General features: G+C 39.0%; 1 long non-coding RNA gene across 1 annotated transcript; it reads left to right on the top strand.

Annotated features, from left to right (window-relative positions):
* Positions 1-1,039: 1,039 nt before the first annotated feature.
* On the top strand, positions 1,040-10,252 carry LOC116419786. Its single transcript, XR_004230091.1, has 3 exons — positions 1,040-1,155; positions 4,551-4,805; positions 6,771-10,252. It is a non-coding gene; the product is annotated as an uncharacterized LOC116419786 (long non-coding RNA).
* The last annotated feature ends 2,377 nt before the right edge of the window (positions 10,253-12,629 follow it).

Raw genomic sequence — 12,629 nt, 5'->3', positions numbered from 1 at the left:
GCATCTGTTTCTCCAAATCCCAGGTAGTTCTTTTCTCAGCCCTGAACATATAAGACTTGATATCTCCATAGACACCCAGGGGAAGACGATTCTTTATAATTTCTGAAAAAACTCAAGCAATAGGAGAAAGTGGGTTTCCCCACTCCTGCTATGTAGCATAGGCACTCTTGGCTAACAGGTTATAAGATTGCCACACTTAAAACAACCACTACCAGAAGAAGAAATTACATTTAAATAAGTTTTGAAAGCTAGCTAAGGAAACGGATTCTGTGACTTTTAAGCAACATTCTGTTGTTGTCGTTTTACTAAAAGTGGGATAGCTCAGGATGTATGAGATTTGATTTTAAGAGGCTTTTGAGGCTTCCAAGATTCAAATCTATTCTCATTTGCTACCTGGGTGATTCTGGAAAATAATTTAGATCTTCCAGAGACTCAGTTTTCATAAAACCCCTACAGCTGAGGTCAGGGATTTGCTGCTAATGTTTAACAACAGACTCGAGTCAGTTTGGCGCACTTAAGTTGAGTCTGTGTCAACATTTTGATGAAGAAACGAGAAATGAGGGGAAGTAAGCACAAGAAATGGGATCTGAAGAAGGCATTCCTCCATACCATTGCTCTTAGGTCCTCCTGCTTTGGAGGCAGAGGCAACCTCTTCCCAGCTATCCCAGTGAACTACAAGCTCTCCGCTTGGTCCTGCCAACCAGGTTATAGAAAGGGTCAGACACTGTGCCAGCTGTCAAATGACCGAGCTATACACAAAAAACTCAGCAGCAGCAGGCAACTGTCTTCAAGGCGACAGATTCTTTTTTGCCATAATAATGCAGAAAGCTCATCCGCTGAGCATGTGAAAGAATGGTTGAAAAAACATTCCTGGCCTTTATGACATTGTAATGGGGGAGACGACCTGTGTAAATTAGAACCTACAAGATAAATACACAGTTGATGGCAAATAACCATATAAGGAATTCTTGAGCTGCTGGAGGGAGGGAGAATATTCTGGGCATGTAGAACACTCATTGAAGAGGTATGGAGACTGGAGGTTGAGTTCTAGGAGCAGTAACTGCTAGAGTACGGGTGGCTTGTAAAGCTTTGGAGGGGAGAAGAATGTGAGACGGCTGCAAGGGGAGGAAAGGACTTTTAAATACCAAATAGCAAGTAAAAAACTTTTCTTGTATTCATCCTGAACGAAATAGGGATTCATTGGAGTTCACTGTATGTAGGACACTGGGATGGTGGTGCTGGTGGTGATGGTGGAAGGGACATTGCCAGACCTGACTTCTCTCAGATGAGAGGAGAATGAATTGGGATGGGAGGGATTTCGGGAGAATCACTGGATTTCCTTCAGCTGTAGATGTGGTCCCGGCACGTGCTTCTCTGATCATGCTTCAATTAAATAGAAGCAGAGAGTTTAGAGAAGCTGCATTTCAGGGGAAAGTTTTTCAGTTCTCCATTTGATGTATATGTATGTGACCCATAACTTCAACATACTTTGAAAAACCTTTCTCTGTTAAGTTTTTCTGGTTATTTCTTAGCTTAAAAATGAAAATAAAAAAGACTTTTTGAAAATAATACTGTCCATCAGGCACAAAGGGAAAACCTTGCGGTAGTCTGGAATAAATCAACACATGTATTTCTTCTGAAGGAAATACCTCTCTACAGAGTAGGAGCTTTTGCAAGGAAATCTCTTTCCTGGTTATGTCATCATTGTCCGTTTCTTCATTCTACTCCGTCTGTTTCAGGGTGTTAGAAAATTGGATTAAGCTTTAAGCTCATTTTCCCTCAAAACATGAAAATTCAAATGAGCAGCACATTTCAAACAGCCTTCACTTAAAGCCACATCAAATTAGACAAGACTCCCATTTCAAGGGGACCCCCTTGCGTACACCACTTAGAGTGGATCTGAAAGGCTTGTGATGTGAATGATGTTTGTAAATACTCAAGACCCAAATTGTTTTGACCTCGTGATATTTGAACCCTGCTCCTCTAAATCATATCCACCTTGGTACTGATGTCCTATGGATTGCAAACTCTTCTGTCTTCATTTTAAAAGATTTTATTTTTAATTTATGAAATACAAGCATTTCCATAACTTAGTAGAATAAAAATGATTACACATGAAACTCCTAATCTGTTATGTACAACTTGCTATTGCTTTTAAATAGATTATAAAGTTATTATATGACTTCTTTTACTTTTTTCTTCCCTTCTCCTCTACCCTAGAAATGTCTACCATCACACACACATTTATATTATATTATATGTAGTATTTTATATACACACATACACACATATGTATACACACATACATATATATCATTCTATATACACTTGTATTTATCAGTTATTTCTCTGGCCACATATAGCATCCTTCTCTCAAATATTCTTTGCAGTTAATTTGGATATTTGTAATAGTCAAAATGACTTTCTTGCTCGCAGTTGTTTTAAAAACCATATTGCTATCATTGTATACAGCATTCTCTTGATTCTGGCCATTTTGTTCTTCATTATTCCATGCAAGTCTATCCATGTTTTTCTGCAATCAACGAGCTCATAATTTCTTATAATATAGCAATATTCCATCGTGATCATATGCCATCGTATCTTCAACCATTCACCAATTGACCAGTGCCTCCAATGTCGAGTTCTTTGCCACAGTACTGAATGCTTCAGAACATGTGACTTCTGCCTTCATATTGCAATGGAACTTTACTATGGAGTTCTTAGAGTGATGACTGACTGCTTGTTTTATAAATCTGGTTTCTCCAAGCTTGTCTTAACATCAGCAGTATATAAGTGGGTGGTCCTGGACAAGAATTTAATAGGTCTTGATAATTTATAGAATCATTTTGATAATTTATAAAATAATAAAATCTCAGTAGATGGAGGGGATACTTCTCTGAGGAAAAAAAAAAGGTGTCTTGGATCTACAAATGGCATCAGGAAAGAATGAATATAATAAAATTAAAGAAGAAGAAATAAGGAATGGTAGTCCATACTGAGGGATAATGAGACAGGCATTTGTTTATCTGATATTAATTATGAAGACAGCTAATGTCTATTTCCCTTTTTGTCAAATTTGTCGATTTGATGGATGAGATGTAGAAACTTAAAATTGTCTTAGTTTGTATTTCTCTAGTCGTTAGTAATTTGGATGATTTTTTTTTTCATACTGCTATAAATAATTTACATTAGTTTGGTCACATAATCACTACTAACTTCTGGAGATACATGAGGATTCAATGGTACTAAAGAAAACTAGAAAATATTACTAGGTATTCTAAATATTATATATTAGGCAAGCAGCTGAAGACTTTAGGAACATAGATTGTATCTTCATCTCTGCTGCTGATTAAAGATAGGAGTTTCATAAATAAAAAGAATATTTGGAAATGTAACCCTTGAGAAGATGGTGTACAAGAATGAAATCTGGATTTCTGGAGCACAGATTAAATTATAAGAATCACTAACAATTATAAAAATTTAAGAACTCCCTGAACAATTGAACAATTGCCATTCCAGAATCTTCATGATAAAAGATACTTTGTCATTCTGACAAAGAAATTATTTACTCAGCTTGCAGATTAAGATATATAATTTTGAACATACCCAAAGATAGATTTTATTTTGCTTGATTATGTATATTTGTTGAAAAGATTTTTATTTTTCTTTCCATTTCAAAGCAGGGAGAAGACATGAGAGGCAGAGAAAAATTTTTTTATTGAAAACATTAATTTAAGTTTTATTTATTTATTTTTATTTATTATAATAACTTTATTGACAGAACATTAGTTTAAGTTTTAAAAAGAATGAGAGTATAATGGCACAGTAAAAAAAATAACATCCCATAATGAATATGAAAAATTCAAAGAAATATGGGAAGACTTATGTGAAATGCTTATTAGTGAGCCAAATAGAATCAAGAAAAAACAATAGTTGTTACATAAACATATAAACGAAGGCAGCTTTAAATGGCCACAGTCATTTTGCATTGCCCATTTTAGAAAGCTTTATTTATAACTCCTGTTTGTATATCACGGTTTCCCCTTCTATGCCTTTCTCCCTCCCACAGAGTTATCTGTTATATGGTTAAGGGTACCAGGGGTCCTCAAACTTTTCAATAGGGGGCCAGTTCACTGTCCCTCAGACTGCTGGAGGTTCGGACTAGAGTAAAAACAAAAACTTTGTTTTGTGGGCCTTTAAATAAAGAAACTTCAGAGCCCTGGGTGAGGAGGATAATTGTCCTCAGCTGCTGCATCTGGCCCGTGGGCAGTAGTTTGAGGACTGATAATTGGATTGTTTTCCTAGAATCGCTTTGCGTCCCTTCATGAAATCATCTTATACTTCTCTGTAGTCATCATTTCTTACAGTGTAGTTATATTCCATTCTATTTATTTATTAGAATGCGTTTATTTATTCCCTAATTGGTAGGGACTTTCCTTCTGAGAATGGCCATGTGTGCCATGTTAGCTGGTAGGGTGGACCCAGGAGGGAGAAGGGGCTTGGGCGCTGAGGCAGGAGGCTGTGTCTTACCGGTGTTGTTTTCTCCTTAGGACGCAGCACTGACTCCAGGTGTCTCCCTTCTGCTGATCCACCTGTGCAGCGCTGAGTGGGCTGGCCACGGGATAATCCCAGAGGAGAGTAAATATAAATGGCCCGCTCTGCCATAAGCAGGGGTGTAGAGAGATGCAGAGATAGAGACGCAGAGACTTTCTCTTGCTCTTGTTTCCTGCTGAGATTACCAATAAAGAAAGGCAGGTTGGCCTTTTAACTCCGGTCTTGTCTCCAAGTCTATCCGAGGAAGACTGGTACGTACGGCCCTGGCCATCAGTAGCCTTGGAGGGAGGTTATACCTAATCAATGAGCGTATGCTTTGCTTCCAGTCTTGCTCCTATAAAAACTGCTACTATAAATATATTGGTGTCTATGAGACCTTTAATTTTATCATTGACTCCTCAGAGACATAACTAACATGGGGATTAGAGAGCATAGATATAGTAAATGACATGAATTTGTATGTATTATTAATCACTATCACTTTTAATGTTTTGCTACTTTACTATTTTCGGAGCATTTGCCGCATTAGACATTAATTATAGAAATCCCTATGCTGGGATTTTGAAAAATATCTGAAGAAAAAATTATAACATATAATCTGCCTAGTATTTTGCAAATTTAATTAAGAGGATCTAAAACTGATAAAGTAATAGGAAAAGAAATAACTGTTTATATGTATCTGGGCCATGAAAGTGGATTGCCTCCCCAGGTTTAGTGCATAATCACTATTGGGGTGGAGGGAGGTAGAGTGGGAAGGGAGGAATCACATTAGTGAAGTGGGAAGCGTACAATGAGAACTGAAGGTGTCACGCATCTGGAAAGCTTGAAAAAAGAAGAGGAAGGGTTAGGGGCTGAGAGATTGGAATCAGCTGAAGATCTTTTATACTCAAATGGTTGGTCTATTGCTCTAAGCAGCCTTAATGGAGAAATCCCTTCATCAAAGGAGCAGGAGGATATTGTGGAATGGAAAGAAGAGATTAATTACTGATCCTTCAATACTCTCCTCCATCTCCATCCCTACCCCAATCCCTAAACAGATTTCCTTTTATAAGCATCATGGGATTTAAAACTGGAAAGGACTAAATATTCAGGGTTTGGCGGGGTGTAAGGGCCCGAGGCTTTTCGGCCTACAAATGGACACTTTCCCTAGTCAATGGTGTTTGAAATATCTTCTACAGGAAACCAAGATTTTTATTTCTGAATTATAGATAAAACAACTTAGAGAAGGATTCTCAGCAAAGCTAACACCTAAGGGGGTTCATCTTGTTCAAGATGTAAATGATAAATCAACTACTTCTGTTCATTATTAAGGAATAACGACAATTTTCATAATTCAGTACTTTTAGACTTGAACAAGTGCTTTTCTCAATACAACTGTGTGAGGTGGTTTGTATAAATAAATCTCATCACCCCCATTTGTTAGATGAAGGAACTGAAGCTTAGAGTATTTGCCCAAGGTCATCAGCTCATTTTGCAGCTGGTGTTCAAGTCGAAGTTCTTCAGGAGAGTCCAGTGCTCTTTCCATCACATCATGCTACACTTCTTAACCCTTAAAGATGTACAAAGTTCAGAAGAGCTCTCTAATAAGAGTTTGAATTTCCCATCCCTAAATGTCTTTCCCTAGAGCTTGGATATACAAATGGTTCCCCCATATCTGGAACACACTCTATCTTTACTCTTACTGCATAAACTCCAGACTCGGAACTTCTTATCCTCTGTGTGCCATAGTTTCCCCTTCTGTAAAATGCTCATTGAGTTAATGATGACGAATTAGATATTGTCTTGAGATTTCATGCTTCACATACTGGATGGATAAGATGTTCTCTTAAGTCCCTTTGATCTCTAATTTTCCAAATCCACGATTGAGAAGCTGGGGGACATGTGTATGTTGTGTGTATGTGTGGAGAGGTTAAAGACCATGAAAATATTAAAAAGTGATGCTTTTGAGGGACCTATCACCTATGTTTTACAATTTCGCCCAGGATTTCCTTAGTTTATCTGTATCTGTGTCCACAGAAACTATGAACACAGATTTTTTTGCATTTGTTTTTCCCTATAGTGTTAAAATGATTGAAACTTGTATGGATTGATAGGCTTCAGTTTTTTGAAGAACCAGTAGTTATAATACCTCACACTTATGAGGCACTTTAGGTATATTTTCCTTACAACTGTATTCTAAGGAATATAGTGTGACTATTATTATTCCCATTTTACAGATGATAAAACTGAATCACCAGAGAGGAAAAACGACTTGCTTGAGTCAGATCAAACAATAGAAGATTGGAGGCGAGTGTACAGTAGAGACTCTGAGGTTTGGAAAAAGTCAGAAGAGAGACAAATGGGTTTCCCCGCCCCCTGTCTGCCATCCCCCAGAAGAACGTGGTAAGAAAAGAGTGTGTTCAGCACCAGCCAAAAGAGAGAGCTCTGCACCAACTCCAGAAATCAAGAAAAGCTGGGAGGGCTCCCTGATAGGAGCAGAGGAGGAGCTGGTCCTGTGGACACGGATGCCTGGCCATTTATTAGACGGATGATGAGCATGAAGCTAGATTTTGAAGGCGATAAGCACCAGGGAGAGGGGGATGTTTAATATTGTGGGACAGAGTTCAGACACTAGATTGGGATGAGGCTAGAAGTCACTGGGAGAAGATTGCTCCTCCCATCCCGGGAAGGTCTAGTCCATCAGGGACAGACAGGTCTTTACTGATGCTTTGGCCACCTGTCCCCAAGCCAGGATGGAGGCTGTGGGTGAAAGATTTCCTGCTCCACAGCACTTGTGCCCCAAGATCTCCAGCTTGGCCATACTGGCCCTCCTTGTGTGCGCTCGTCTCATCAGAATTGGCCTTTGCATTTGGTACTGGACCAGACCAACCAGGGCTCTGTCTTGGAGGATTTCCGGGAAGCCCTTATTCTATTTCTGAATGTCACTGGGAGAGAATTAAGGACCCCCTGACCCCCTGGGGGAGTGAACATTTACTCAGGAGCCAATCAGATGCTTTGGGGATTTGGGGAGTCAGAATGGTTCTGTGGAAAGATGCCCAAACTCGAAGCCAGAAAACCTGGACTTCCAAGAACACGAAGAAGATCTCCTGGCTTTGCCAGTTAATAGTAGACTTTGAGCAAGTCATCTTGCCCCTTTAGGCTGCGGTTTCCCTTCCCACAAAACAAGGAGCCAAGTGGATTAGAAATTGTGCTCTACTGTTTCTTGTTCTTCCAGATCCTCCAGTCCCAAGTCCTGCCTCCTTTGCCATTAGCTGGCTGGATTTCAGGAGTTGAAGCCTCAGTTTTTTCCCTTGCGAGGTAGAGACAATAATAACTTTGACTCCCTCGCTGAAAGGGCCACTATGAAGGTCAGTGGCTTGTAAACTGGAGAGCCTGCTGCTGCTGCTATTCTGGGGTAATCCTGGAAAAGCAGCCCCGTGGCAGTCCCAGCTTTCTCAATGGCGTCTCTTTATCTTTTGTCCCAATCTGAGAGAAAAGGGGGAGAGTGTGTATCTGTGAGGTGGGGGTGAGGGGAAAGGGGGTACCCTCCATCTAAACAAAATAAAATGAAATGAAACAAAGCAACTTATTTAAGTTTATAGGGAGGTCAGGGTGCTTAATTTAGGACTTTTCTGCTGATTGGGATTTGTTTAGGAGACAAATTTGTTCTGCATGAACAAGTTAGGGGTATTTTTTTTTCTCCTCTGATTCACTTAACAGAAGGCAATTGTAAGAACTAGTTATGGCAGGAATTATGACCTGAGAGCACCAGTCGGCTTGAATTAAATAATTCTACATTTGCATTGTGATTATATCTAATTTGAATTTTACTTCCTGCCTAAACATTTGGAAGAGCTATACACAGCCTGCGGGTGGTTTCCGGAATTAAAGTCCCTAGTAGAAGTCAAGGTTTAGGAAGGAGGGCAGCATGACTCATGGGCTTATTAGGATCCACTTTGATTGAGGGAATAGTTTTAATGGGGAATTGTTGATTGAAGGTGACAACTGGCTGTGCTAGACCACAATCCTTTGCGGATCCCAGTGAGTGAACAAGAGGCAGGAAAGGGGGTGTATGGGAACCAGATCAGCTGAGAAGGGCTCGGTGGCAGGGAAGCCCCGACTATGTCCAAAGAGAAGGGCCTTGGAAGGCAAGTTCCATTAGTCTAGCTGGCCCTTAGCAGCATGGCCTGGAAAGCAGCTGAAGGGGAGGGGAGGGAGAATTGAAGTAACGTTCCTGCTGCTTACCCGGAGGCCTTGCCTGAAGTGCTTTACCCCTCTTGGTCTCCTCTTTATCATCTGAAAAACGGGGATAACGAAACTCGCCTTGCCTGCATCTGATAGAAAGATCATGTGTTTGTAAAGTGTTAAACCCTATATGGGCCCGATCTTATTATTGGGTGCTGTTGGTGCTGTAATAACTCCCTCTCTGCTTCCCTTGCTGGAGCTTTTGACTTCCCCATCAATGAACTGAGCTGCGATTTAGTCACTTACCATGGACTCCAGGTTCCTCACCTGGAGAGTGAAGGGATTGTACTTGATGGCTTCTCAAATCCCTTCCTACTCTAAATTCACAATACTGGGAAGATGTAGCATTTTGTAGATTTCGGTCTAGGAAAACATGACTGGTTCTTTCTGATGCTTTCATCAAGGACACCTTCAACATACACACAGGTCTTTTTCATTATTGATAGAATTCGGCAGGTTTCTGTCGTTGCTGATGTCTTCCTAACTACTTTTTTTTTAAATTTTTGTAAAAATTTGTTATTGCCTTTTGATTGTTTTACATTCTCTCCTATCTTTTGTCATGGATGTGACCTGGGTTCTTAAAGATAATCAGTAGAATACAAGTTCTAGAAGGTTTGTTTTTAACCAACTTAACAAAGGTGCTAAGGACCAATTTAACAAAATATAGGAAGTCTCAGCCCTGGAGTGAGCTTCAAAGGGGGCCAAATAGTTTAGTCCAGGTGACTGAATAAAACTGGGCAAAAAATGGTCCCATTCCTTGTAGTGTCATTCACTTCTATTGTGGCAACGGAGTAGGGGGGAAAGGGAACAGGAATGCTAGGAGTCATGCAGCTATTAAACTCTTCAGTACTCTTAATATGGGATATTTGCTCAATAGTTAAAAAGATGATACAATATTGGATTCACTGAACCATATACATATTGACATTATCAGTATAAACGAAACCAGAAGACATAAATTAGTTGTTGCTAAATAGGACAGCTTAAAAGTTATTTTCAGAGAAGTAAATAAAGAAATTGGAGGAGATGGTTTCATTGTGTGCCAAAGGCAACAAGAGAAAATTTCATGGTACACTTGGTCATCTAGCCTTCCAGTGCTCATGACTACCAATAAGCAAGCAGACCACCGTGAAGACAATTGTAGCTAATACCCCGACATCTGTTCCATGGAATGAGCAATTCTTACAAGAATTTGAGATGATTCTCCCAAACTTTGCCAATATGTATCTTGGCATTTATGACTGATTCAAAGAGCACACAGAGGAAGAGAACAAAGATTATTAAAAGATATGGCCGTGGCTCAAGAAATGGAAGAGCCAAAACTTCATGCTTGGGCTCTATCCTTCAGGAACAGAGTTGGAAAGTGGGGAACACTGAAGAACATCACAAAAAATGAAATAGACTTAATCTTAATGGGTTGATTAATGGGTTGACCCTGGAAATCCCCTGAGATTTAGCTGTCTGAAGGCAGTCGTATCATTGACTTGCTAAAGCAAATGCCAACATTAATTCCAATTTGAATAAAGGATTAAGAGGGAAAAAATGGCACTAACACTTCCAGCTGGACATACTTAAGAAAAGCTGGTGACTTTAGAACACAGATAAAAGTAAAGACATTGACTCTGGCTATTTTGTAGAAAAACTTATTGATTTTTAAAGCAGTCATCATATTGAGCAGACCAAAAGAGCTCAGGAATCGCCCTTGCTCGAATATACGTAATCATTGTACCCACCAGAGAAGGATGGCAGCCAAAGTAAGTGCCAGTTTAGATCACAAGCTTATCTAGTGGAAAGGCCATCATGGGATAGGGGTTTGAGTCCCTATTGTGATGCTTACTACTTATGGGATTGTGGGCAAGTCATTTGACCTTCCCGGACCTCGATTTCTCCTCATTTGATTGTCCCTGTAACATAGGTATTATTATCACCCCTGCACAGTTGACACTACAGAGCCAGGGTCACAAAGCTTACCAGTGACAATTGATAAGACATTCATGATGATCATAATCTACTTTCTTGTCTGCATAAAAGCTTCACGATAGTGTTCTCTATCTGCACACTGATTATTTTTAATGGAAACATTAAGAAGGAAACCTTCACAGGCATTTTACTATAAAAGATCACACCATCACAATTACACTGTATACTGAAAAGTTAACAGAAGGCAAAATGTTCCTATTTAGTTTTAGAAGGTAATTGTTAGTGATGCCTTTTGTCTTTTTTTTTTTTTTTTTTTTTTTTTTTATCACAAAATTATCTCTGAGACCCCTCCCTTGTTCACTAAACCTTCTCTTGGAACAAAGTAAAATAAGCAGAAGTCTTTGATACAATGACTGATTGAAGGAAGGCAACAATTCCCCCTCTTGAATACAGGAAGGCAAAAATGTTGTAGTTTTTGTTTTCCCAGGGACATTAAGGACTTTCTCCCCAGTTTTGCCATGTTAGTGATCTTTTATGGAGTGACTGGGTATACTGTTCATGTGATTTAGCAAATTTTACCTTATGTTAATTGTTACAAAATGTTTTTTGTTTCTCCGAGTTCTTCCTATTTCTTACTGCATGACGCTAAACAGCTAAGTGGCAATTTAGTTTGAGCATTTAGCCTGAAGTTTGGGGAGATCTGAGTCCAAATCCAGCTTTAGACACTAGCTATGTAAGTCTGGACAAGTTATTTCACTTCGTGTAGCTCAGTTTCCTCAACTGTGATAAGTGCCTATCTCACAGGATGAAAAAAGAGAGCCTAACACAAAGAAGATGCTTCTTTACATTTGTATACCATAGTTTCCCCACATACTCACCTACTCCCTCAGTGATGGGTACCATTTTGTTTTCATTTCTTTCCTACTACAGAAAGTACTGCTATGGATATTGTGACTTAGATGTAAATTTGGCTCTGTCTTTGGCCTCATTGGGCGGTAAATATACAATAATGGAATCACTAGTTTAAAGAATATGACCAGTTTAAACAAACATTTTTCTTGCAGAATTTAATACACAACAAACAATGCATTCATGTGCCTGACTTTCTATAGCCCCTCCAACATTGTTTCCATTTATTTTCACCCAACTTCTTGCATGTGAAGTGAAATCTCAGAATTGTTTTTATTTGCATTTATCTTAAAATGAGTTACATGTTTTCAAATGGAAATTAGTTTGCAATTTTTCTTATGACAAACGTATATTCTTTTTTTTTAATTTTTTTTTTATTTAATAGCCTTTTATTTACAGGATATATACATGGGTAACTTTACAGCACTGACAATTGCCAAACCTCTTGTTCCAATTTTTCACCTCTTACCCTCCCACCCCCTCCCCCAGATGGCAGGATGACCAGTAGATGTTAAATATATTAAAATATAACTTAGATACACAATAAGTATACATGACCAAAACGTTATTTTGCTGTACATAAAGAATCAGACTCTGAAATATTGTACAATTAGCTTGTGAAGGAAATCAAAAATGCAGGTGGGCATAAATATAGGGAATGGGAATTCAATGTAATGGTTTTTAGTCATCTCCCAGAGTTCTTTTTCTGGGCATAGCTAGTTCAGTTCATTACTGCTCCATTAGAAATGATTTGGTTGATCTCGTTGCTGAGGATGGCCTGGTCCATCAGAACTGGTCATCATCTAGTATTGTTGTTGAAGTATATAATGATCTCCTGGTCCTGCTCATTTCACTCAGCATCAGTTCGTGTAAGTCTCTCCAGGCCTTTCTGAAATCATCCTGTTGGTCATTTCTTACAGAACAGTAATATTCCATAATTTTCATATACCACAATTTATTCAGCCATTCTCCAACTGATGGACATCCATTCAGTTTCCAGTTTCTAGCCACTACAAAAAGGG

This window comes from Sarcophilus harrisii, chromosome 6 (assembly GCF_902635505.1).
Source record: "Sarcophilus harrisii chromosome 6, mSarHar1.11, whole genome shotgun sequence".
NCBI lineage: Eukaryota > Metazoa > Chordata > Mammalia > Dasyuromorphia > Dasyuridae > Sarcophilus > Sarcophilus harrisii.
This window is presented reverse-complemented; position numbering and strand designations above follow the sequence as displayed.